Raw genomic sequence first — 27,251 nt, 5'->3', positions numbered from 1 at the left:
CGATCTGAAAGGCAATGTAAACCGAGAAGAGAAATGAAACGAAAGTCAATCTCCAAATTGAGTTCTTTTCTTTGGGGAAGTGGCTGTTTTGGCCAGCGTCCCCCATGGGGTGAACCTCTGTGGCTTCCTCAAAGGCCAACGACCCCACCATGGAAGCCGGGATGCCTGTGCACAACCACATCTGCGTGGGGCTCCTGCTTCTGCCCACCTGCCAGGTGAGGGGCATGGTCGCGACCAGGCCGCCAGAGCCATTCTTTCTCTGACACAGTTAAAAAAAAGTCCCGTTAATCACCAGGACGTCTATTTATTCAGTGTCCAGAGGTGCCAGCCACATCACATGCTTGACTTCATCTCATTCGCAAAATGACTTTTGGAACTTGATGGAGGTGGTGGCATGACATAGAGAAATATACTCAATGCCACGCATTATTCAATTTGAAATGGGTTAATTTTATGTTATGTGACTTTTACCTCAGTAAACGATTAAAATTAACAGCAACAACCAAAAGCTGGTGGAGTAAAGACACTTGTGATGTCGTCTGATGAGGCTGACCCGAGGCTTGCAAAGCAGTAACCTGCCTCCTTCCAGGCAAGAGCAGGGGCCCGGGCTCCGAGTCGGGGTCCATAGCCCAGCTGTGGTCTGGTCTTCACCACCCCTCAGCAGTTTGGGGAATATTTTGCAGGGAGAACAGATTCTTCTTTACATATACAGTGCCAAATATATGAGTTTTTAGAGGTTTTTCTACAAAAGTACTTTTCTTCCATGAGTAGAGGGGTCTGTGTTCCCTTGTGGCCCTTTGCCTCTGCTCAAGGCTCACCTCACCCAGGCCTGGGCATGGCTGCCTTCCAGTTCATAACCCATAGCTTGTCACTGTGCCCGCACGTGGTGGAGGGGGTGAGGGAGCTTGGGGTGGGGTGTCTCTTTTATAAGGACCCTCTACCCTCACAACGTCATCACCTACAAAGCCCCTTCTAAATACCATCATCTTTGGGGGTCGGGGTTTCAACAGATGACCCTTGAGGGAACACAAACTTTCAGACTATGGCCAGGAATTGTTTTCTGTCTGCATTTCTGCATGGCTATCCTGTCCCTGAGGCCTTCCAGGCTGGATGGAGGGAAATTGCAGGCAGGAGAGGCGCCAGCTCTGTTATGAACATGCGTAGAGGTGGTGGTTGTACAGCATCATGAAGGTGCTAAATGCCACTGAATTGTTCACTCTATAGAAGTTCATTAGGTTATGTGGATTTTATCCCAATAAGAAAAAAAGAGGCATTAGTTAATAATTCAACAATATTACCACACTGCATTGCAGTATAATCTCAAAGCCAAGCCGGGGAATGAAACCAGCCACCTTTATTCTGTGCTCGCTAATTGGAGTGAACTCAGGTTTCTGACTGGGGCAAACCGACTCCGTGTGATTAATTTAGCAAAGGTCATGATCAAGAGGACTCATGGAGGAGCCCACTGACAGGGTCTGAGGCTGGGCTCTGCCACTCATGAGTTGTGTGACCTTGGCCAGATTTTTAATTTAAATAAAAAAAAGGTGCATTTATTATCAGCAGTCCAAGAGGAAATGCAGGACGATGATCCAATATTCTGTTTAACTTTTAATGCCTTCTGAACTTTCACCTGCGGAAACCTCAAATCCTGCCAAGTAACATCCTAAAAGAAAGAGCATCATCAGAAGTCATCATCTCCCAAAATGTTTCCAACAGTTAATTAATCACCAACTAAAAACACTTCTGAGAGTCACGGATATTTAAATTCTTTATGTTTCAGTTTCTTTATTGGTGAGTCAGGAAAATACTATGACCTATCTTGGTGAGGTTGCCCAACCCAGGAGATGTGAGCTCTGCTGCTGCTGTAATTATTATTATTATCAATGCACCTGTTGGTTCTGTGATGTTCTGGGAGGGCAGGAAACTTACTTGCTTTCTTTTGCACTGCTGATTCAGCTTTGAATAGAGGGTCACACTCAAGAAATAGCGCAATGAATAATTGAATGAGTTGTGTTAATATTCAAATCCACAATGTCTAAGCGTTATCTTTGGAGCCTGAGATTGAGTCATATTTTCTGCCACTGCAGTTCTCGAATTCTTTATAACCGTCTCGTGGTGTTCAACAGAGCAGCCAGCATGCAGGAAGTTCTACCAACACGTCTGCTGAGTGAATGACACATAGAAACTCGGCTTTTGGACACAGGAGATTTTGATGGCATTATTGTCACGGTTGGGCGTAAACATTTCCTGGGAGTTGAGCCTAGTGCCTGAGAGTCAGTTATGCTCAGGGTGACTCTGGAGGCTTAGGGCCCAGTGCAGTCCAGCCAGTTCTGGTCAGTAGCAGCAGGAAGAAGCAAACAACTTTAGCTTGTGCTGGAGGCAGGAAAGTCTTGGCTGTGAGCATCGGTGACCAGAGAATCTCCCAAGAAGGAAAAGCTGGTGACTTAGGTGGTGAGGACAGGGAGCCAGCGGAGGTTGGGGGTGGGGGGCAGCGCTGACATGCATTGTTGTCCTGTGCTGCTAACAAGGCAGTATGCCCAACTTCTGCTATTGCCATAAATCTGGCTTCGGTAATGCTCCAAGTTAGTGCAGCAATTTCCCTCTCTTACACAGAGTCACTCAAACTTCTATGAGTCACCTCATGAAAAGCCATTTTGACCTATGGCCTGACAGTGCCTCCTGCCAGGCCAGTACGGGCACTGCTATCAGAAAACACCCAAGTCTGAACCTGAATGCATGTTGCCTGAGGAGTCCACTACAACACTCTTATAAATGATCTAGAGCTAAAACTAGAACGTGGGTGGCTTAAAGTATCAGAAATTTGTTCTCGCACAGTTCTGGAGGCCACAATTGAAGTCAAGGTGTCACCAGGGCCATGTGCTTGCTCAAGGCTCTTGGGGAGGAGCCTTCCTGCCCCTCCAGTTTCTGGGGCTCTTGATGCTCTGGGGCTGTGCTGATTGCTCCAGTCTTGGTCTCTGTCTTCACCTAATGTTCTTCCTTTTGTCCCTCTGTATCACCTCCCCATCTTTTTCTTACAAGTTCACCAATCACAACATTTAGGCTCCTTCCACAATCTAGGGTGATCTTCTCCCAAGATCCTTAGCTACATCTGCAAAGATTCTATTTTCGTTTAAGATCACATTCACAAGTACTAGGAATTAGGATCAACCTCTACAACACTCATGCTACTGAGGACAGAAAAAGCCCTGAAATGGAATGGATTCCTCCTGCAAGTTCTGGCGTGCTGCTGGCATAACTGGAGAAGTGGTATTAAGTGGATTCTAAACCTCCATGTAGGATCATGGTAATAATTTTTGTTGGTTAATATGGTCTTCTTCCCAACCTTGATTTTCCTATTTACAAGCTTACATACACCTTTTTAGAGAAACTTCTGAAGGTTTAGTGCCAGGCCCCAAGCTGGCAATCGGGTGTTTGGAGAGCCCATAAACTGATAGGTGGGGTTGGAGGGAAGGCAGAGATGGGATTGTGTCTGGCAGTGTGCATCAGGGCCCTGGACACAGTAGGGATGCACTACATTCTTTCAGGTGACTACGGCATCTAACTAGGAGATCCAGGATTTCCATCATCCATACCATGGAATACCATGTGGTGGGAATAAAGTAACGGTAGAGGGAATGCATCCAGGAATGAGAGGAGGCCTGGAGACATGCAGCTGGAAGAAGATCTATTTATCCATCCCCTCCTTTAGGTGAAGCAAAGTAAGAGGCTGTTCCTTCTCTCACCTACTCGTAAGTCAGAGTAATTTTCTTGTCTATATCTCAGTGAGATGTTTGATTCTTTGTGATACATCATCGATTAAGGAAGGCCTAATTTGGTTACCTAGGGATGGCCCTTCTCTGTTATTGAAATTTATTACCCTCTGAGTTTTATCTGGAATCAGGAGGCCTGGACAGGCCAATCGCTACATGGCTCTGACTTTGTGGGCTTGAAATACTGTCAGACACAGAAACAGAAAATGTGGACCGCCAGCCCCTGCTCGCAGTCCCAAAGCTTTGCAAGAAAGTTCTTACAATTTTACATCAAAAATGAAGGTCAGATCACTTCTTCCACATTCAAGGATATTTGGTGAGCTTGAGCAGGCCTGTCAGAGATTTCCCAAGACTTTATCTAAACTTCAGACTCTCTGGGTTATTATTCAGATTATACACCTAAAATCTGCTCAGCATGAAAATGTATATTCTTTTTTTTTTTTTAAAGATTTATTTATTTGTTTGTTTGTTTGTTTATTTATTTATTTATACAAGTACTGGGTACAGTCAGAAGCGCGGGAAGGTGAGAGAAATCACCAGAGCCAGAGCAGTGAGTGGAACAGGCAAACTGACGAAGTACACTGCTGAGGGGAGCAGCGGGCAGCAGGAGAGGTCTGCGCGCCATGTGGGACCCTCACTGGTGGCCAGGGATCGAACCAGTGCTGCAGAGGCTGCGGGCAGCTTCTCAACCCAGCACTCAACCGCTGCACCACCGGGAAGGCCCGAAAATGTATATTCTTTACATCAAAATATTATACATATTTATAATTTCCCTGTATCCAGGCAATTGATCCCATTTTGCTCAAAGTTCACTAACATTTGATTATTTCTTAGTATTATACAATGCATCTCAAATTTTGTTTCCTCCTGTTGTCCTGTCTTCCTTCCTTTTTGTCATATTGTGGCCTCTTACTTGATTCTTTTCTTGGCTCTTTTGTGCCACCTGAGTTTTGTCTCTCTGCTCCCAGCTAGTATGCTTTGAGTGTCATTCTTTTTTTCTTACTTTCCCTATCTCGCTTTGGGTAAGGCACTGAAAACTGTCTCTCTAGATGGGCCTTGACTACTTTCTCTTTTTTGTTATTTTTTCTAACTGACTTCAAAACCCAGCCATGTGTAACATATGGGGACCAGGCTTAGTGATTCCCAAAGTGATATTAAGACTACTTAGAATAAAAGACACATCCAATAAGATGACGGGCAAAGAAAAATCAAAGCTATAAAAAGGAACAAATATGCTTCCTTAAAGACTGAGTTACTGTGGTTAAATTTAAGCTTGGCATTGGGATTCTCACTGGTCCGGGCAATAAGGGAAATAGCATTGCCTTAAGTCACCTTATTTAACAGAAAATTGTCAGCCCACTTGTCAGAGAAAGGTCTTTTCTGGTTTTATACTGTAAAAATATTTTTTTTTCAGGTGGGTGTTATATAAGGGACACTGAGCAACATCATGGATGAGGCAGAGATGACCTTGACCTAAAACATTCCTGCTCTTTCTGTAGGAACCTGTGGTTCCACCTTTTTTGGGGTGTCCCTGTATGAAATGTTCCCATGGGTCTGAGCAAGCTGACCCCCTGAGTGAAAATTTCTCTGCTGCACACTGCCAGCTATGGTAGATGCTAGGGCTGATATCAGTTTTGCTGTACTATTTGCACTGCTTGTATTGATTCTGTGACAATTGCTTCTTCTTTTTTTAGATCTTTAAATAAAAAAAAATTCTTTCATTTCAAAAAAATTAAACAAACGCAACCACCACCTATTGGGCCCCTTCCATGCCCTTCCATAAGCCATCCTCTCCCCGTCTGGTAACCTCAGTTCTGTTGTTAGAGTTCACCATTTTTCCTTTTGTTGTGTCCATTCATCTGATTTATTTCCTTATATTCTACATGCAGGTGAAATCGTTCAATGTTTGTCTTTCTCCTTCTGACTTTCTTCATTTTGCATAAGTCCCTTGAGTTCTTTCCATTTTGCTGAAAATGGCAAGATTTCAACATTTTTAGACCTGAATGGTATTCCGTTGTGAATATGTCATTTTTATCCAGTCATCTATCAGTGGTGGTTTCCATATCTTGGCTGTTGTGAATAATGTGCAGTAAACATAAGAGGTGTATATACCTCTGTGAGTTAATGATTCCCAGATTCTTTAGACAGTTACTCTGAAGTAGGATTGCTGGATTACATGGTGGTTCTATTTTTAGTTTTTTTCAGAAGCTGTTTTCCAAAATAGTTGTACCGATTTACATTTCAACAGTGGACAAAGTTTCCTTTTCTCTGCGCACACTTGTTAGTCTCTTTGATGTGAGTCACTCTCAGGGGTGTGAGATGGTATTTCATTGTAGTTTGGGTTTGCATTTCCCCTAATAATGAATAACATGACCATTAGCCATCTGTATGTCCCCATTTGGAAAAGCGTCTGTTTAGATTTTCTGCCCATTTTCAAATTGGATTATTCTTCTGCTCCTCTTCCTCTTTTTTTTTTTTTGTTATTGAGTACATGAATTCTTTATATACTTTGGATATTGAACTCTTAATGGGTGTATGATATCTTCTCCCATTCAGTAGACTTTTTGTTTTTGCTTACATTTTATTTCTCTGTGTAGAAGCTTTTTAATTTAATGTTGTTCCATTTGTTGGGGTTGAGTCCCCAAAGACATCTCTAAGCATGGGCTGGTGTGGGAGGCTGAGGGGCCCTGCAGCAGAGAATGTGGAGGCTCATCAAGGCTGGGCAGAGGTGTGACTGGGCCTGGGTGGCAGTGAGCAGGGCCCAGGGCAGCAGGGGTGACTCTCAGGCCTGACAGAACCCCAAACGCAGCAGCAGACCCACTTTAGCACCAGGGTGGTTGAGGGGCTGATGCCTGCTTCCCCATTCCCATGAGTCAAACCCCATATATTCTGAGAATTAGAGCCGGCAGGGGGAGGGGGTTGTTCAAAAAGACTGAACTCAGAGACGCTCTTGCCCAGTGAAACTGAGCCATTGTTTTATGACAATAAAATTCTCCTTACCAATCCTGCCCCAGGTAGGGTCTCATGGGGACAATACCTCAATTATGAAAAGTTAAAAAGGTACATTGTCTTTGAGTATCTGTATATCTGTATACATTTTCAAAAATGCTAAATCTTTCATTTCTGCAGTTGGTACCATAATATAGTGGTTTGATGAACAAAGATGAAAGAATCAGACAGCTGGAAAGGGTCTCAGCGTTTGAGTCTAAAGCTTTAATTTTATAGATTTTTTCGTCGAATCCTTCTAACCACTCTCTGAAGAAATTGAGGTACAGAGAAGTTAATGATTTGCCCAAAGTCAGAGCTGGAGAAGGTAGAACCCTTCTGACCTATGGCCTTAACCATTTTGTTGTGTTTTTCCAGACAGCCTCACTGCTTTCACTGCTGTGGTGGCAGCCTGGAGGTCCCCAAAAGGCAGGCATGGCTTTAAAGCTAATGTTGGTCCCCAGTGTCCTCTCAGAGCCTGAGCACATAGTAGGCCCTCTTTAAAAGCATCTCATGGCTCTTTGTGAAACACATATTAGAAATACTACGTGGACTCGCACTGGTACCATTCATCCTTATGCCACTTGGGGATTTCCCAATGCCTGCCTTAAGGAGGTTCATCTGAACCTTAAATGCTCCTGGGAGGTCAGCAGGAAGCTCTTGTCTGAACTTCTGTTTAGAGGAGCAAACATTTCCCATGCACCACGCAGGGTCGGGCCTGAGATGTCCCCAGACTGGTGTTAATGGTCACACCTGTGAACAGACCTACTCCATGTGGTGGGAGATCAGCCCTGGTGCCTTGGAAGCACCGAGAAGGAGCACTTGCCCCAAGGGGGGTTGGGAGGCGCTGATACCTCATTCGAGAGTTTAGCATTTTCATTAAAAAATGAAATTTATAGGGCCTCCCCGGTGGTGCAGTGGTTGAGCACCGGGCTGAGAAGCTGCCCACAGCCTCTGCAGTGCCGGTTCGATCCCCGGCCACCAGCAAGGGTCCCACATGCCACGCAGACCTCTCCTGCTGCCCGCTGCTCCCCTCAGCAGCGTACTTCGTCAGTCTGCCTGTTCTGCTCCCCGCTCTGGCTCTGGTGAATTCTCTCACCCTCCCGCACTTCTGGCTGTACCCAGTGTTTGTATAAATAAATAAATAGATCTTTAAAAAAAATGAAATTTATAGGTGTACATGTTTTAAAAAAGGTGAACAGTCCTCCAAGGTTTATAAACAAAACTACCATTTCTCTGTCTTATCCGATCCCAACTTCAGTTTTTCCCTCTAATTAACTAATTGGATGAGAACCACCCACATTATGGAGGGTTCCTTTACTCAAAATCTACTAATTTAAATATCTAAAAAAATCTTCACAGCACCATCTATACTGGTGTTTGACCAAAAACTGGGTGCTTCATAACCTAGCCAAGTTGATTAACCATCACAGGCACAGAAGAGTTTCCCCTTTTATACATCTCCCTTTTATATTCCCCCCCTTTTTTTTTTTTACCTTGAATGAGAATGAGAATTCCCTAAAGTATGGAAGAATCAGCTTATTAAATAAACCTAGGCAAGTGGCTTGGAAGAGTTTTATCCTGAACCTCTCCTGAGCATTCCAGTTTGGAAACATTTATCAACTATTCACTCTGGGGTTAAGACCATGAAACTTTCAGCTGTTTTTAGCTAATTGCCTTTAGTTTTATGGGTCTCACAGTGGGTGGGAAAGGAGATGCCAAGTGACTGTAATTATTGCTGTTGGAGATGCTATTATTATTTATCACCTACATGTTACCTATCTATCTTCACATTCCCAGTTCTGGGTTGGTGACTGAGCAGACCCAGCATCTGCCCCACAATCCCCTGTGACCCTGCTCCCACTTTTCAGATATGGCACCTATACACATGGATGTTTTAAGAAGCTGAGAATTCCTCAGCTAACACTGGTATATTTTTGGGGAAATTTTTTGGCCAATGGTGAAGTGAGTGTTGTCTGAGCTCCCTTTTTTGTTTATGATTGTAAATACCTGCTGAGTTCCATAATAAAGAAATGCCCCTCCTCAGGAGGAAGTTCTGAGGTTTCATACTTTTCAGAAGTTAAGTCATTGGCCTCACCCAGCACCCAGTGAAGTTTACCCCAGGGCTCTATTGTCAGCTATTAGAAGCCTTGAGTTTTACTTAAGCCTTTTCTTATAGATTTCCAGGTAGCTCATCAAACTTAGTATTAGGAGAAAAGCCTGATGGGAGTGCCAGTGGGAGTTTACTAAGCTGTGTATATAGAATCAAACTTCCTGTTTGTAGCATGAGCCCTGGGAAGCCTTTTTTCCCTTCCTCCTGGACAGCTTTGAAACTTCAGTTTAGAAACTTCAGCTTATTAGGCAACCCAAGTATTTGCCAGCAGATAATTTGCACATACTCGAGTTCTCTCAAAAACTGCTAGCCCCTGGGATGATTTCCATGGCTCTAATTCACCGTCTGTTACTCATGACATCATTGGGGGACTTGAGAGATAAAACAAGAGCTTTCTGCTTTACTTCTGTCCCTTCAAAGGAGGCATCCTGTGGGTGAGTCTGAGCACCCTATGGGTATAATTGAGACAAAATGGTGGTTGTCTATCGACTTCAGATATTTAGCCATTAAATGAGATTTTTTTTTAAACACAAGCAGAATTGCTTATACAAAATCACTAGAAAGGAGATGATTTGACAAAATTAGAAAAATGTAATTTCACTGAGTGTACTAGGTGACACAGAGACTAAATTTTGGCAGGGCCTTTGTGACTAATCCGGCTCTGATGCCTTACCCAGGGCCTGCCCCTGGATGGAAGGTTCTAAACCACTGTCTGGAAGGCCAGTGGGCAGGGTCTTCTGTGCAAGCTGCCCTCCAGCTCAGATTCCTCTCCCTCTTGTTTCTCAAATCCTAATTTTCCCAACTAGGTCTTCAATGCCTTTTTCCTGCCTAAGAAGTTCCTATATATATTTTTTCCTCTGAAAAAGCAATCATTTCCTTTCTATCTTTCTCTCAGTAAAACACCTAGAGACCCACATTCTGGGTTCTTCTTTTACATAGTTACAACATCAAATATAACAGTTGAAATGTAGTAACAAGATTTTTCTTAAGTTATAGAAATAAAAGCCTAGAGTCAGTGTGTAATTTGCTTGGTCCTTCCAGAAGTGGTGGCACTGGAAGGTCCATTTTGTCATACCTGAACCAGCTCACTTTCTCACTCAACAAACATGCCTTAGAGTTGCTTAAATTGCTGGAGTAAAAGGAGTCTTTGATTGTCAGCTAGACTTTTCTGGTCAAGGGAGGGAGTTATTGTGTATGTGTGTGCCCACTCCAAGGGGTAGGGTCCCGGCATTTGACCTGATGGGAGGGTAAAGGGACCACTACCAGGAGGGTGGGTGGTTGAGGGGCAGCCTCTCCCTGGATTCATTACTAGCCCTGCCACTCTCAGGCTGGGTGAGCCAACTGTTAACCTATGCCTTAGTTTCCCCATCTGCAAAGCAGGGTGATAACAGCACTTGCCACCTAGGATTAGTGTGAGGATCACAAGTTAAAACAGATGAGGCCTTTGGATCCCTAGCCCTTGGGCCCTGCTTGGGATTCAGGTTGCCGGAGCAGTGCTCTGCCTTGCATGCGGCCCGCTACACCGCAGATCAATTTGCTAAAGAACCAGTTTGCTGAAAGAGTTAGTTCCTGGATTCTGAGGCTACTTTCTGAGGTTTGGGCTCCTCCCTACCCCCACCCTCCGTGATGTTACACTGTCACGTGAGGAAGGGGGTTTTCCTGTAAACACATTTACTATTTTTATTCCTGGACTCACAATCCCACTCTGACATCTGCCTTTCCCATGCTTTGTCCTGTTCCCTGCCCCACCGCTGCCCCTGTGCTGCGGGCACATTGGTACCTCCAAGGGCTTTTCCTTAGACTGGCTTTACCGTTTTCTCTACTTTTGTGGACTTATGTCTCTGTCTCTGTCAGGGAGATGGCAATGGTAGAACATCCTCATGGTTCTGGTGAATGGACTTAATCTGAAGTGACTTCAGGTGAAGTATCAGAATAAGGCACAGGGCTTAAAAGCCAGCCACCCCAGGGTGCCATGGTCCACAGCCCTCCCCACAGTTGTCAGAGCCCATTGCGCCCCAGGACCCTTCATGTTACACCACAGGACCTGGTATCAGGGGCCAATTAACTGGACTCTACAGAGTGATGTGATGTCTGCACTCTGCATCTGCCTTCATCTGTTCAGGCTCCTCTAACAGACAATCAGAGAAACTGATTTCTCCTCATAACAGAGGCAGGAAGTCCAAGATCGCAGTACCAGATTTGGTGTCTGGTGAGAAACCTCTTCCTGGTTCATCAGCTGTCTTCCCTCTGTGCCTTCCCATGGCAGAAGGGGATAGCTATCTTTCTGCAGTCTCTTTACAAGGGAATGAGCCCCAACACCCCTGAAGTCCTGCCTCCTAATCCCATCATGTTGGGTTTTGGGGTGTAAGGACACAGATATTGACACCATAGCACCATTTTGCTAAATTTTGGAAGGGTACCTGCAAGACAGGTGATCCCTTCATTCCGGTATGGAATCAAAATCACCATGCCTTCCTTGGCAAGCTCAGACACTAGGGATAGCAAAATGAATACATTGTGGTTCCTAGCCGGGAGGGGATCATAATTTAATTGAAGAAACAAAAACATCATTTTTGTACAACCAGCATGACAAATGTCACCGTAGGTAGATTTACGAAATGCCTCCAGGTGCTCAGAGGAGGGAGTCAGGAAGGGCTTCAGAGAAAGGGTACTGAGCTGTCCCCTTTGGTCACGGTCCACCTGAGTAAAAAGGTTCACATGGTCTGTTCCAATGACTTCCTGCCCGAATATTTAGCCTGTGGGATTTGCCAGTGAACAGCCATAGAATTAACATTCTCTTATCATAAAAGATTGTGCCTCAGTGTTTTGAAGTAGTTTTTGGAATATCAAAAAATGTAAAGAAAAAGGTAACCAGCATCCATGCCATAATATTTAGAATCCAGAATTTAAACCTTTAATATGCTGTCATTTTTATTTCAGATCAATATTTTTTTAAATATTTAAAGGAGCAAGAATAATACAATAAAGATGAAATGCCCTTCGTATCCTTCCCCAGTTTCAATCTCCCTTTTTTCTCTCCAGAGACAATATTATCATAAATTTGGTATGTATTCGTTTACTCTATTTAAAATGATTTCCTCACATTTCAATGAATATATATCTCGATATCATGTTGCAAAGTATCATTTATGCATTTTAAACTTTACAGAAGTCCTATGTTATGCATAACATAACATCCTAAACCTTGATTTTTTATTCAATAGTATGCTTTCTAAGATATAGCCATCTTGATAGATATCTTACCTTATTAATTTTAAATGCTGTATAGCATTCTTCTATTGAACAACTACTCCATGATTTATTTATAAATCTGATGGACAGTTAGTTTCCATTTTTTTGCTCTTACCAAGAGTGCTGCATAAAGCATTGTTCACATACCTCCTGGTGAAAAACGGCAGGTATTTTTGGATTGTGGAGTACGTGCAGAACCTAACTGCTCTCCAAAGTGGTTGCACTAATTTACACTCCCATCACGTTTGAATGAATCTTTATATTAAACACTTGGTCCCATTAGACTTGGTGACTCACTGCAGTTATGTGATGGAACTGGCCTGGATGACTCAGGATCATGAATCGTATGTATCTCTTCCCAGCCCCAGGTTTAGTAATGTTTTGAGGTTATCTTGAAATATTCACCACCATGTGAATGTTTACACCATGGAAACTGGCAAACACTAAAAGTCAGGATTTTCCCTTGGAGAGTCAGGTATTTAGCACTTACCAGCACACCAGTGCACCCTGATGTTCCTGATGTCCTGAGTGGCAACTGTTGTGGTTGGTTTCGATCAGTCCTCATGCACCCTTTCTGTAACAGCTCTTGTGAGCTCCTGGGGAGACACCTATGGGCAAACAAACATTCAGTCATCATATTGTAAAAGAACAATGATAGAAATATAGACAAGGCGAAACCATGACCCAAAGAGAGGCTAGTAAACTCTCTGGGCAGACTGCAGGTGGTATGGTTGGGAATGGATTCAGAAAGCTGACATTTGAGCTGAGTTTGATAAAAAACAAAAATAGAGTAAAAATGGAAAGGTAATTCCAGGAAGAGGAAATAGCTTTGGCAAACCTACCCAGGAGTAAACCAGCAGAATGGAGTTAGGATTTTGGGTGGGATTGTTGAAGCTCAGCCTGGGAACCAAGGGATGCTGAGACCAAAGGGGATGTGTAAGTTCGTGACTTCACCCACTTGAAAAAATTAATTGTGGTAAAACACACATATCTTCTTAACCACTTTTAAGTGCATAGTATAGAAGGGTTAAGTATATTCACATTATTGTACACCCACTATAACCATCCTTTTCTAGAAATCTTTATCTTGCAAAACTGAAACTCTGTCCCCATTAGGGACACTAATTTCCTCCTCTCACCCTAGCTCCTGGCAACTACCTTCTACTCTCTGTCTCTCTGATTTTGACTACTCTACAAATAGAGTCATATGGTGTTTGTACATTACGTGTGAGACTTCATGCACATCTTCAAGTTCACCTATGCTGGACCACATGGTAGACTTTCCTTCCTTTTTAAGACTGAACAATATTCCTTTGTACATATAGATCACAGTCCACTTACCTGTGCATCTATCAACAGACACGGGGTTGCTTCCACTTGTTGACATTTGTGGGTAATGCTGCTATGAATGTTGGGGCTGCAAATATCTCTGTAAGACCATGATTTCAACTCTTTTGGGTATATTCCCAGAGATGGAATTGATGGTCCTATGGTGTTCTGTTTTCATTATTTTGAAGACCCACCACACTGTTTTCTATAGTGGCTGCACCATTTTATACTCTGACCTATGACACTAGGGTTCCATTTCTTCCACAGCTAACAGTTGTTTTCTGTTTTTTTTTTTTTTATGGTAGCCACCTTAATGGATATATTCACCCCACTTTTGATAAGATAACATTGACCTGAGTTACTAAATCATAAATATTGGCTCTACTTTATGATTTTTTTATGACCTGAACTGAGGTGAGCCAAGGTTCTTTGGATATCCACATGTCAGTGAGGATCATCACTGGACCCTCCACTGCCAGGTGCTATTTTCATTGCAAATCTTGCCAGATCTATTTGATTTCACTGGCCAAAGTTCTGACTCCTGTCAGAGCACTTCATGTTCTCTGTGTTGCATGAAGACTTCCCTCATCTTTTGCAAGTGCAAAACAGGAGATCATCTCCAGCAGAGGGAGTGTAAGAGAGAGCAGGTGAAGGCAAGGACAAATAAAATTATTTCTGAGTTTTTCCACTGTTACCTCTTGGTCTTCTTTCTTTCTGTAAGTGACATTGTGTGAGTCCTTATCTCCCTTTAATCGGGTTAGAGAGTGCTGGAAGTTCTTGACAAGCACATGGGCTATTAAAAGGATCAAATGAGATTATAGATGAGCAAGCACTCAAGTTTGTAGTGCCACATCCATGCACAGGATTATTATTAATCTCCCATTGATCTCTTAATACGGGAAAATAAAATTAAGTCCTCTCCCAAGGGGTTACCATGGCAAAGACTTGACTATGACTCTCATCTGCCCAGCCCCCTCCCTTTCTCTGTGGGATCCAAAGTTCTAGCCCCAGCCATTTAATTGCCCATGTGATTTATTACTCATTAATTCACCATAAATCAGAGGCTGAAAGTTTGTTCTGAATCAGGGACATATATTTGTTTTGCTTGGCTCATTGAATGCTTAAAAATTATTTTAATTTTGTTAGTAGCAGAGAGAAATCAGGAGAATTATTAACTAACCAAAAAAAAATTCCAGATTTCTGATTTTTTGGGAAAAATGAGAAGACCTGGCAGTCCTGGGACAATACTTCCACCTGCTGGAAAGGGCCCTTCCCCATCTGCCCAGGGGTTTGAGCAGCAAGTCTGATGTGAATGAGAAATCAACCCTGAGTGTGACAGCAGGAGTCCCAGTCTCTCCTGGGAATTTGTGAGCAGGCTGGATGGGTTTGGGGCATGTTTGATTTTGGGGTATGTGTGTGTCCTTCTGGGACAGGTATAACCATCACCCCATAGATATGGTCATTTTCTTCCTATCCCAGTGAGTTGGGGCCTCCCAATGCTGAGGAGGAAAGCCTACTGGTAGGTAAGTGTGCCAAGACTCAGAGTTAAAAAAAAGACCACCGTATCGCTTCCTTTTTGATCTTTATGCTATTTTTGTCTAGATTTATTCTTGTCTAACGTGATTTTCAGCACAGCGTTAATAGAAAAGCTTTCAAAATTTTATTATTTGGTAAAGCTTTAATGTTTTGGATCTATATCTTTTATCATATTGAAGAAGTTCTCTTCTATTCCTAGTTTGCAATTTTTTAATGACACATTTAAAACCACAATTGAATGACCCATTTTATAAACCTCTTTCTACATCTATTGAGTTATACTGTAGGTCATTCATTGATTTTTGACTATTAAATCCACATGCATTCCTAAGGAAACCTAGGTTTGTCATTAAAGTGTTATCCTTTTTATTTACTGTTGGAACCAATTTTGACATTTTGCATTTAATGTTCATAAATGTAATTGGCTTTGTTAGGATTTTTTTATATTGACCTCATAAAATGAGTATTGGGGTGTTCCTTCTTTTTTTTTAATTTAAAAAATTTTTTTTTTTAAAGAGGCATGTATTTTTATTTATTTATTTGTTTGTTTGTTGTTTGTACATGCACTGGGTACAGTCAGAAGCGCGGGAGGGTGAGAGAATTCACCAGAGCCAGAGCGGGGAGCAGAGCAGGCAGAAGGACCGAAGTACACTGCTGAGGGGAGCAGCGGGCGGCAGGAGAGGTCTGCGCGCCATGTGGGACCCTCCTCCGGTGGCCGGGGAGCAGCCGGGGATCGAACCAGCGCCACAGAGGCCGCAGGCAGCTTCGCAACCTGGTGCTCAACCGCTGCGCCACCGGGGAGGCCCTGTTCCTTCTTTTTTATATAAGAGTTTTTATAAGATTTGTATTATTTATAAGTATTCCATAGAACATCTCAATAAAGATAATCTGGAGTTTACTTTGTAGGGAGTTTTAAAATTATAGATTCAATTTATTTAATAATTATAAATTATTCCAAATTTCTGTTTCTTCTTCTGTCAATTTTGGTGAGTTGTGTTTTTCTAGGTATTTGCAAACTTCTAAGTTTTCAAATGTATAAATGTAAAATTTGCTTAAAAGAGCAATTTTGCTATTATTTTCATATCAAAATATCTATAGAGATATTTCCTTTTTCATTCTTGATATTTATCTCTTCTCTTTTTCTTACCAGAGAGTAATTATTTTATTAGCATTTTCAAAGATGACAACTTTTGGCTCTTTCTTCCTGCCTATTCTATATTTGCTTTATTTCAACTTTTAAATATTTCCTTCCAGTCTACTTCCTGCAAGCAGTTTAACTTGCAGTTTAATTGTTTTCCTTAATTTCTTGAGATGTATGCCGAGTTTGTTGATTGTTGGTCTCCCTTTTTCTTTTTGTATTAATCCGAATGGGTTTTAAACTTAAGTTCTTCTAAATTTGGTTGTGATTTGGATAGATTTCCCTCTTACTCTACATCTAGCTTAAATAACATAATAATTACCTGGTCTTTTAAAGGTTAACTGGAAGTCACCTTCTATCTCTTTGTTTTGAAACTTTCTGTTTTAGGTAATTTAAACATATGGAACTGAATATTATTTGATATAGTTTGCAAATTGTTGTGTCTTACTAGAACAATTTCATCCATTTTTATTTATTGTGTTTACCAATATGTTTTAATACATGCCCCAACTCTTACCTTTTAAATTTTTTGTCCCTTGAAAATTGACTATTCAATTGTTTTGTTACTTTTTTCCTCCATAGTTTGAGGTTGAGAAGTTGTATATATATAGAGCTATATATATCTATGTATCTATATCTATATGAATTAATATATATATGAATTAATTTGGGATTTTTTACCTTGAAGTTTTCAATAGCACATTAAAAAATATTATACATCTTGAATTATTTGAACAAATTGATAACTTTTTCTCCTCTTCACTCCCTCGATTTTCCATATTTCACAAAACTCAGAAGATGACTGTTAGAATGGCTTTAGTTTTTCTCATCGTGGTTACTTGTGTCTTATGTTGTCTACTTAAATTCATAATTTTTGTTTTGGTAGAGTAAATCCTTAACAAATTTACTCATTTGTTCAAAAAAGATTTCATGGATGTAAGCTCTTTGGGCTCTAATATGTCTGAAAGTGTTTACTTTTGAGTTCACACTTAAATAGTGTTAAGTGTGTATAATTTATATATTTTTGTGTATAAAATGCTAGATTCAAAATAACACTTAAACCTCTGACTTCTGAGGTTATTGCTCCTTTGCCTTTCAGCATCCATTGTTGCCACCGAGAAGCGGGGGTCCAATTTGAATTTTGTTCGTTTGCAGACAATCTGTTTCCTTTCCTCTTTCTTTCTTTTTTTTTTTTTGCTCTGTAATTTCTTAGGACTTCCTTTTTGTCCCTATTGTTTTGGAATTTCGAGTGGTGCCTGTAGATGCTTTTCTGTTTCAATCATTCTGATTAACTTTCAGTGAACTTATCCAACTCCTATACATGTGTCTTTACTTAACTCTGGATTAATTGTATTATTAAACTTTTTTCTCTTCTCCATTCTCTGGATTCTCTACATATGAATTTCATATTAGATGGATTTTGAGTGGTTTGATTATTCAGGAAATAATTCATTTTTAGCAGTGTCAATCTACTACTCGTCTGAGCTGTTGAGTTTCAAATTTTCACTATTGTATTTAAAACTTCTATTTTAGGAAGGACCCTAATTGGTCCTTTTATTTACCCATGCACTGCTCTCTCAACTAGGCAAAGTTTATCTGAGGCAGCAAAATACTTTCTGAAAAAATAGAAATATTTTCAGTTACCCATATTTCAAATGGTGTGAAAATTATGCAGTCACAATTGACCTTAACCTGGGTCATGTCCAGGAAGACCTGAAAGAGTAATGCAGCCAGAAGTGATACTATTAAAAATTACTCCTGTCAAGGATAAAGTTACCAATCTTGAGGTTTACTTTTAACTAAAGCAACATAAAACTTCCTCTATTCCCAAACGAGGGACAAGTAGGCTGAATAGACATCGCCTAAAAGGCTTCAGGAAATCTGCCTCTGTTTTTTTGACTTGACACACAGTTCTATCAGCAACCTAAATTTAGATTGCTCCTTGTTATGAAACCAGGACATTCCATTTTTGTTCTAAAAGGAATGACACAGAAGTCAACTCAGCTGCTTTTAATTCATAAAGCAGATTTAAATTTAGCTGAGGAAATAAAGATGTTAATTGCAGTATTATTTATAATAGCACAAACTGGAAGCAACCCAAATGGTCAAAAAGGAGGAAAGAGGAAAATAATTCCTGGTACTTTCAATCAAAGAATATTATGTAGATATTAAAAACAGTAGCTATGAGGATTCAGTGGTGAGAAAGACATTAAGTTGAATGAAAAACAGGACATAAAATTGTGTGTCTACTACAATTACAATTATGTATCTGCAAAATATACTTGAAAATAGGAAAATGTAAAAGAAATGTTATTTGTGGTAATGAATTGGGATGCATTTTTATGGAGGAAATTTTTTATTTGCCTTTTAAAACAAAGTTGTATAATTTGAGATTAATTTAGGAAAATAGGTGACAGAGAAAAATGTGATGGAGAAACAGAGAACAGAGTCCACAGCTCCAGGTCTTAATCACGACTCTGCCCTGTGTTTGGATTATCTTTAAGCTGCTTCAGTTTTTATATCACTTCTGGAATTTTGCTTTTGTTGCTTTTCCTGCTCTACAGACCATATCCTATGTACTTTCCACACTTTCAAAAATCTTCTAAGGTTCTAGCTTAGCACTATTATGTTTTTTGTTATTACTCAACAACTTTTATTCATGACGCTGATGATTGTGGTTCACATAGTATCATCATTTGAGTCACATATTTTGTCTTAATAGTCTGTAGTATAATATTAATGTAATTCAAAAAAGACATGATATGAATATAAAAGATACTATGTGAGGCTTAGTGTACTTGAAAGCAGAATCCATGAACTGTACTATAAGTTAGTATATTGGTATATACTGTGTTAGGTTATATGATATGACATTCATGGAATGACTTGTTTGTTTGATCATCTCAATCCTTGAAGGTATAGTCTTAGATCAGATTGAATAAGCAAAAATCTCCCAAGTTTCTAACTTAGTATTATGTTTTCTGCCATTTTATTGGATTTGGAATTAGAGGAAAGTAATACTTAGTACCTCATTTTGTTAAGTCTCTGTTGTTTATTTTTGTTAACTAATCAATAGTTATAAAGGCTTGCTCATTCACAATCTTTATCTTCTACCGTTATGTCATTCATAAATCTTTGTTTTTTAATCTGAAAGTCCCATCTAATTGTTTTTAGAAACTTAACCCATGATGCTGGCATAGAATATTGCATGTTATGTCTAACAAACTCTTATTTTAACATTTAGTGTAGTCTTAAAGTATTTCTTTCCTCTTTGAATTAAATTTATGTCATATTGTTCATGGTACTGATTATGGATCTAGGATCTTTGCCCTTTGCTCTACACAGCTTAGGTAAGAGGACATGTTTAGCACTGATTATATAATATCACGTTGAAGTCAAAACTCAGTGACTCTGCTTTCAGCCGAGGCTTCACTGATGGATCAATTTAATCGGTTTTATTTTACTTGACACATTTCATGATGGACCATCACCCGGTTTGGCTAGTCTGGAACTATTCATTATAAAAACAATACCAGAGGGTAAGTATCCACGGTTGACTAAACTTTGGGTTATTAGGATTGCAGTCCAACAGCTGTCCACCTTTTAAAATGTGGCTATAGGAAATATAGAATTACATATATCATCTACCATTTATAGCTTACATTACATCCGCATGAGTTGTGTTGGACTAGAGTCGGTAAATAGGATATGTTAAATTTGGGTTTATTTGTCATCTTTGGACTCTAAATATTCCTCCTTTCTGTTGTCGATCCCATGGAAACGTGACATCCAGGCCACTCTCACACTTTTGGTGATCTCACCCTGAGGTTGTGCCATAAACAATGATCAAAAGTGGAAACTAATTCCCCAAGAGACTTTCCATTAACATACTGGAAGGCCAGAAAAAATCCCTTTGAAATTCACAAAGCAAGGCAGAAATTCTTCTCTGTGCCAATGAGCTGCTGGAGATTCCTGATGCCCTTTCAACACTGGAAAAGTCTTTGGTTTCTATGGTGCTCATCAATATCCAATTGTTTATTCTGGATACTCAGAGAATGGAAATGTCTGAAGTTAAGAGCTGAGTCATTACTCAGCAGCTTTTATTCATAACACTGATGATTATGGTTCACATAGAATCATTTGAGGCACATATTTTGTCTTAATATTCTGTAGTATAATATAGATATAATTCAATAAAGACATGACATGAACATAAAAGATACTGTGTGATGCCTAGGGCACTTGAAGGTGGAATCTAGGGCCTATATAAGTTAATACATGGATATATTGTGTTAGGTTATATATTTGTGGAACGGCTTGTTTGATCATCTCAGTCCTTGAAGGTATAGTCTTAGATCAGATTGAATAAGCAGAAATCCAATTTGATTGTTAAAATAGCTGGGGTTTATTCCCCCAAATTTTCCCACTAATTAAGTTTTTTTTTTAAAGATTTATTTTTTATTTATTTATACAAGCATTGGGTACTGTCAGAAGCGCGGGAGGGTGAGAGAATCCACCAGAGCCAGAGCGGGGAGCAGAGCAGGCAGAAGGACCGAAGCACACTGCTGAGGGGAGCAGTGGGCGGCAGGAGAGGTCTGCACACCATGTGGGACCCTCCTCCAGTGGCCGGGGAGCAGCCGGGGATCGAACCGGTGCTGCAGAGGCTGCGGGCAGCTTCGTAACCCAGCACTCAACCGCTGTGCCACCAGGGAGGCCCACTAATTAAGTTTTAACATGCATGTGAATCAATGGTGATTTTAACCCTGTTGAAACACAGTGTCTAATTCAGAGACCTTGGGGCGGGACCTGAGAACCTGCATTTCTTACCAGCTCCCAGGCCATGGAGATGCGTTGGCCCATGGTCCCCAGGGAAACGGCAATCACCAGTTTGCCCAGCAGGGGCTCCAGGGGTTAAGCTATGTCTCTCAGCAGAGCAGGGCCTGGGGCAGCTTGAATTTCTGGACTATTCTCTCTAGCCAAGAGCAGCCTCATATTTCAGTGGTTTTGTTTCCTGAGTATAATACCATGGGGTAAGAACTAGCTTTGACTTTTCATAACCCCAAGCCATCTGTATCAAATTCTTTATACTTCAAGGACTAGAAAACCATAGTCCAAAATGATTCAACAAAGACATCTCTTAGCTCCTGTAATTGGAAATTCCAGGAACAGACCTGATGTGAGGTGCTCAAATGATGTCACCCAGATCAAGTATTTTCCCATGTTCTCTTGGTTCCACTCACATTCAAGGGACGGGGGGCGGGTGGGCGGCCCCCTTATATCAAGATCTCAGACTCCCTTCTTTTCTGGAAGGTTGAGATAGCTGGGGCACCTCCAGACCATAGGTCCTGTCAAGCTCAAGACCAGGATACTTAGCAGTTGTCTCACTGCTTGCCATTGGTTTCTGTAGTCGGACTTAGTTAGTACAAAGAAAGGATTTCTCCACATTCCTCAGGCTATTATTATTTTCAAGTTTCTACACTTTTCTCCCCACCACCATCCCTTCCACCCCACTCTCCCTTTCCCTCCCCTCCCTGTTAATGTCAGAGCCCTGCACTGCTGTCTACTTAACAGTCTGGTATTTGTTCTTATCATCATGACTTCTTTTACTATACATAGTTCTCTTCAAGGCCTTCGCTGGCTGTATTTCATCTTTCCTGATGGCTGGAGAATATTCCAGAGTGTAAGTGGACCTCTTTTTCATCCAATTGTCTATTGGTGGGCATTGAGGCTGTTTCTATGTCCCAGTTATTGTAAACAATGCTGCGTTGATGTCTCCTACTCTTTGGCTACTTGCCCCCCAAAAATGGGATTGCTGGGTCACATGGTATTTCTGTTTTTTGTTTTTAAACGTAAATCCAGATTGTCTTTCATAATGGTTGCACCAGTTTACATTTTCCTAACAGTATAGCAGCGTTCCTCTTTTTCCTCTCCAACACTTACTGCTGGAGGCCTTTATAATATCCCCATCTCATCATGGGGATGAGATGGCAGCTCATTGTGGTTTTAATCTGCCCCTCTCTTACTGAAAGTGATGAACATTTTTCACATCTATTGACTTTCTGGATATTATGCAATGCATTTAATTTTTTTTAATTGTAATAATTTTTACTGAGGTAGCATTGGTTTACAACACCGTATATGATTTAGGGGAATAGATTCACACCTCTTCAGATGTCTGTTACCACGCCACAGCACCAAAGGTGTTGATAGTGTTCAATATGTTCTGTTATGTTAATGAAGGTAACATTTGGAGAACACTGAGGATAGGGCCTGGTTACCAGGAAAATAAAAATGAATAGACAATTGGAAATTCCAGTCCCACCCCCCCCGACCTTGAACGTGGGGAGAGGGGCTGGAGATTGAGTTCAATTGCCAATGGCCAATCACGCCTATGTAATGAAACCTCCATTGAAGCCCAAAAGGAGGGGCTTTGAAGAGCTTCCAGGATAGTCAAACTGGGGGGTGGGGGAGAATGGTGGACCCAGAGAAGGTGTGGAAGCTCTGACATTCTCTCCATACCTCACTTTATGCAACTCTCCCATCTGGCTGTTGCTTTGTTCTCTTTAGAAACCTTCATAAAATAAAAATGATGATCTAGTGAGTCAACAGGTTTCCTGAGTTCTGTGCACATCTTCAGCAAATAGAATAGAGATGGGTGTCCTGGGACCCTCTGATTATAGCTAGTTGATCAGAAGCACAGATAATAATCCAGGGCCTGTGGCAGGCGCCTGGAGGTTGAGGAGGGGTCATGGCGGCCTCTGATATAGAGCTGGCTGTCAGAGGCACAGGCTTGCCGGGGACTTGTGGAAGTGGAGGGCAGTAGGGGAGACTGTGCGCTTACCTGTTATAAGATGGTACGTAGTTGAGTTCGTGCACACCTTCAGGAGTCTGAGAACTGCTTGTTGGTGTGGGGAAGTCTCAGCATCACAGTCGATCGGAAACCCAGGAACCCAACGTAATGCTGCTGCTGGCCTGGGGAGGCAGGGTGTCCAGGGGCCTCCCAGCCTCCAGCAAATCTTTTACGCTTTCTCTGAGCTCTTCCTGCCATTCTTTTGTGGTCTCTCCTCTTCTGTAGGCACTCAACCTCTCATAGCTGTCCTACAGCCCTCCTCCTGTCTGAGTGACGCCGCCCTTACATCCCTGGCCTCTCGGCGCAGATGTGCACACTTATGCACAGGTGTCACAATCATGCACACGTGCCCTACGCCCATGCTCCCAAGCGCCTCCTGCATTAGCACAATCAAGGCCGCAGGTGATGGCCACAGAGGCTAATGGTGCAAAAAGCCTGATTAATTCATTCACCACACAGGACCACACTTTGAGAACCCCTGGCCTGAACAATCCTATCAAGGCCCCTCATTTGTGGTGCTTATCTCAAGCCCTTGTCTTTACCAACTTGTGCTATTGCTTAGGCTTTCCTCTTTCTTCCCCTCCAGTCACATTCAAGCCTCCTGGTGCCCTCCTTGTTTAGAGCACAATAGATGAACATCGTCAGTTGGTGTCCAGACTTGGAGAGAAGAAACTGAACGCCTGTGTAGTTTGTTAGTCTCGACAGACTGAAGAAGACCCCTTGGCCCTAGTCCTGATATTGTTCACATTTATATATATCCTGATGTGCTCACTGTGGGTCCCAAGGACCCAGCATAATTTATAACTTTAGAAAATAAAATTGCAGTCTTTTGCTAGTGATTTAAAGTAAGAGCTATTAGCGTAAATGCTGTTGCTACTCAACAATTTGAGGAAAATACGAACACTTCTCCTTAGCCAGTGCCTGTTATAGCAACCCGGCTGACATGGCTGCTGCCTGCTGCGGCAGCTACGGCTGTGTCTTCTCAAAGTGAGGTAGAATGGATTCTGCCCTTCCCTCATCCCACAGGAGCTGTCCTTAGGTGAGGGGCTGACAAGTACCTTCATACTGCTGCTCTGCTTTCTTTTCCCATCCTGGCTGTTACAACTGAGATGAAAAGCCACCGTCGTCTGGGTGAGCTCTTGGTCAACAAAACATTAAGTCAGTGTATTATTTACTCAAAAAAAGACATCCAGCTAGCCATTCCAGGTAGGGCTGGCTTTTCCTTGAGGCAGAATAGATGATTACACAGCAGTTTCTTGGAGAAGTGGAGGGCTGTCCTGTCTAAAATTCCACAGATCACTTCCTGGGGTTAAGTACTGGAGTCCTCAGCTAGTGTTTTCTCATAGCATAAATGAAAGTCACTTCATTCACAGCACCTCTGTGTGAAGAAGTTGGACCACGTGAAGATCTCGGATGATTCTAGAAGAGAGAGAGGAAGTGGCAAGGGCGGTGTTGGGAAGGTTGGGGGGGTGGTCGGTTGACTCACTATTCAGAATTCTCATTTCCTCTGAGCACCTTGCCGTGGTCTTCCCTGCCCCCCCGGGTGTTGGTCAACCGCTCTGGTGCGAGGTATTGGCAGACGCAACACACCAGGGATTTGAAGTGAGCTGGTGTCAGGCATGCACTCTTGTTCTCTGCCATTGACAGGAGAGCTTCCCCTGAAGAGCTTCTGCGCCTTTAACCTAGACTCCAGACTAAATACATGTGGTCCAGATTAGTGTCTGACCCCCACGGGTGGAAGGGGGAGAGGTCAACCAGACTCACAGCTCAAAGAAGGGGTGACCCCAGGCAAGCCTGGATTAGGTCAACAATGCTTGCTGTTTTCTTTTCCACCAAGATTTTGTAGTTGTTTGTTATGTAGCAATAGCTGACAGATACAGATGACAGACACTGGTGAGGAACTTGGGGATGCAAGGTATTATTTTAGCACTTTTTCCAATTTGCCTAGAAAGGCCCTGCCTCTATATCAGAAATCACAGGTCCATCCATGAATTTTTGAAACACTGGTTCATTTTTGTCTCCCTCATTATGATTTGCAGGGTAATGATGTCATTAAACAGCTTTTAAAACTTTCACATTAGCCAAGAGATGGGATCATAACCAGCACTTTGGCAAGATTTCAAAACTGAAGGGGAGTTGTGAGGTGGGTTCATTTATAATAAAATGCAATGACTTGAGGATTTTAGTTTTCAATTACAAAAGTTCTAGTGCCAAAGGCTCAGCTATGCAATTCAGTTCTTAGCTGTTTTTGGCTGTTTCATCTCCTGAGTGCTTGACATCTAAATACCCAGTCAGTCAACAGCCACAATGCTGTTCTTATTTCATGCACTGCTTGTATGGAGTTATGGGGAGAAGAGAAAAATGTTTCCTATATATTTTTAAATTTATAATTTGGAGTAAACATGAACTACTAAATAGATCAGTTATTCACTTAAATGCCAAAAGGGCTTTAATAATGGCTTCTCTAGTAACTTTATAAACTATTATAATTTGTATTTATTTCTGATAACTAACAAAATAGAAAACATCGTAAAGAAAAATGAATTGCCAATAATCCTACCATACAAATAATGATAGTTAATATTTTGATGAATAACTCTTCAGACATTTTTCAAGACACTCATAATTTATATACAGGTTTTAATGGTTGCAATGTATTCCTTTGCATAAATAGGCCATGATTTGTTTTATCAATTTTCTATCAATATTCATTTATTTTGTGATTTTCTCTATTATAAAGAGTAATGCAGTTAAGATCCTCACATATTCATCTATATTCTAAGCAAAGTTCTTATGAGTAGAATTTTAGGTCAAATGTAAAGTTTTTGTATAAAGCATTTGATATATGTGGATGAAATAATTTCCAGAAGTTCAACTTCAAAAGCCACTTATAAAACACTTAATTATTTTGATTAGATGGTAATGTCATAATTGAAACATATAATGTATCTGAGGTCAACGATTATTCTTTTCAAGTTTTTAAGTTAGGCTTATGTACTTGTGATGAAATCAAAAACTTTGAATTTTGGTCCTTTCAATTCGGTGTTCTTGTTTCTTCTTATGTTAAAGTCTAGCTCACTAGGGAAGATCTGGTGATTGATCTATCTATCTATCTATCTATCTATCTATCTATCTATCTATCTATCTATCTACCTATCTATCTATTGAGAGAGATGTGTTAGTGCATCTCTTCTGAGACTTTGGCTCTACCTTATGTATCCCCTCCTGGCTCACCAGACGCACAGACCTGCTGACTGATTCCAACAAACCAGGTACTGATTTCCAATCTCTAGACACATTCGAACTGCTAGGCAATTCCATAGGGTTGAAAACATGCAGCCTAGAGGTTGGCCCAGCACTCCCTTTTTCACATATTTCCCACTGTTCCCTGGTGATTTCGGTGGCTAATTCACCCACTTACTTTTCCTGCCTTGTTTCTATGGGCATATGAGTTTTGTTCTAAATCTCTTATTTATGTTCAAATAAAGAACATGTGAAGTGGCTTACACGTGAGCCGCACTTCCAGAGTTTTGTGGAATGAACGGGCCTGGGAAGGGAGCAATGCTCTCATCAATCTGTCCTGATTGACTGGTTTTCCATTGGTTTTCTTGGTTCTCATCCCCCTGCAGTTCCCCTTCGGATTCTGATCTCCACGTCCTGTGCCTGACTGCATGGAAAATGAAAGCAACCCAGAAGACGACAAAATACAGGGAAAGAAAAGGAAAGGGGAAGTAGAGAGAAGCTGCTCTCTTTATCCTTTGTGTGACAAATGGTTCCTGTGGTCCTTCCAATAATATAAAACTTACTCTTCCCTATTGGTGCTGTGATTCTGTCCAAGGGCTAAAGAGTGGCTCTTTTGGGGAGAAAAGCTTTTTTAGAGTAGTTTTAGATTTACAACGAAATTGAGAGGAAGATACAGAGATTTCCCCTAAACATGTACACTCTCTCCCCAATACCAACATTGCTCATCAGAGTGGTACATTTTTTTTTAAACCAAGGAGGAACCTACATTGGTATGTGATAATCACCTACAGCCCATACTTTACTTTGGGGTTCACTATTGGTGTTGTATATTCTCTGTGTTGGAAAAATGTATAATGATATATACTCATCATTATAATGTCATACAGAGTATTTCCACTGTCCCCCAAATTCTCTGTACTTTGCTTATTCATACTTCCCTCTCCTCTCCCCCAGAAATCACTGATCTTTTTACTGTCCCCAAAGTTTTGCCTTTTTTAGTGCCAGATATTTGGAATCATACAGGATGTGACATTT

The sequence above is a fragment of the Talpa europaea genome (assembly GCF_964194135.1).
Source record: "Talpa europaea genome assembly, chromosome: 12".
Classification (NCBI taxonomy): Eukaryota; Metazoa; Chordata; class Mammalia; order Eulipotyphla; family Talpidae; genus Talpa; species Talpa europaea.
The sequence above is the reverse complement of the archived record's forward strand: the minus strand, read 5'-3'. Positions refer to the sequence as shown.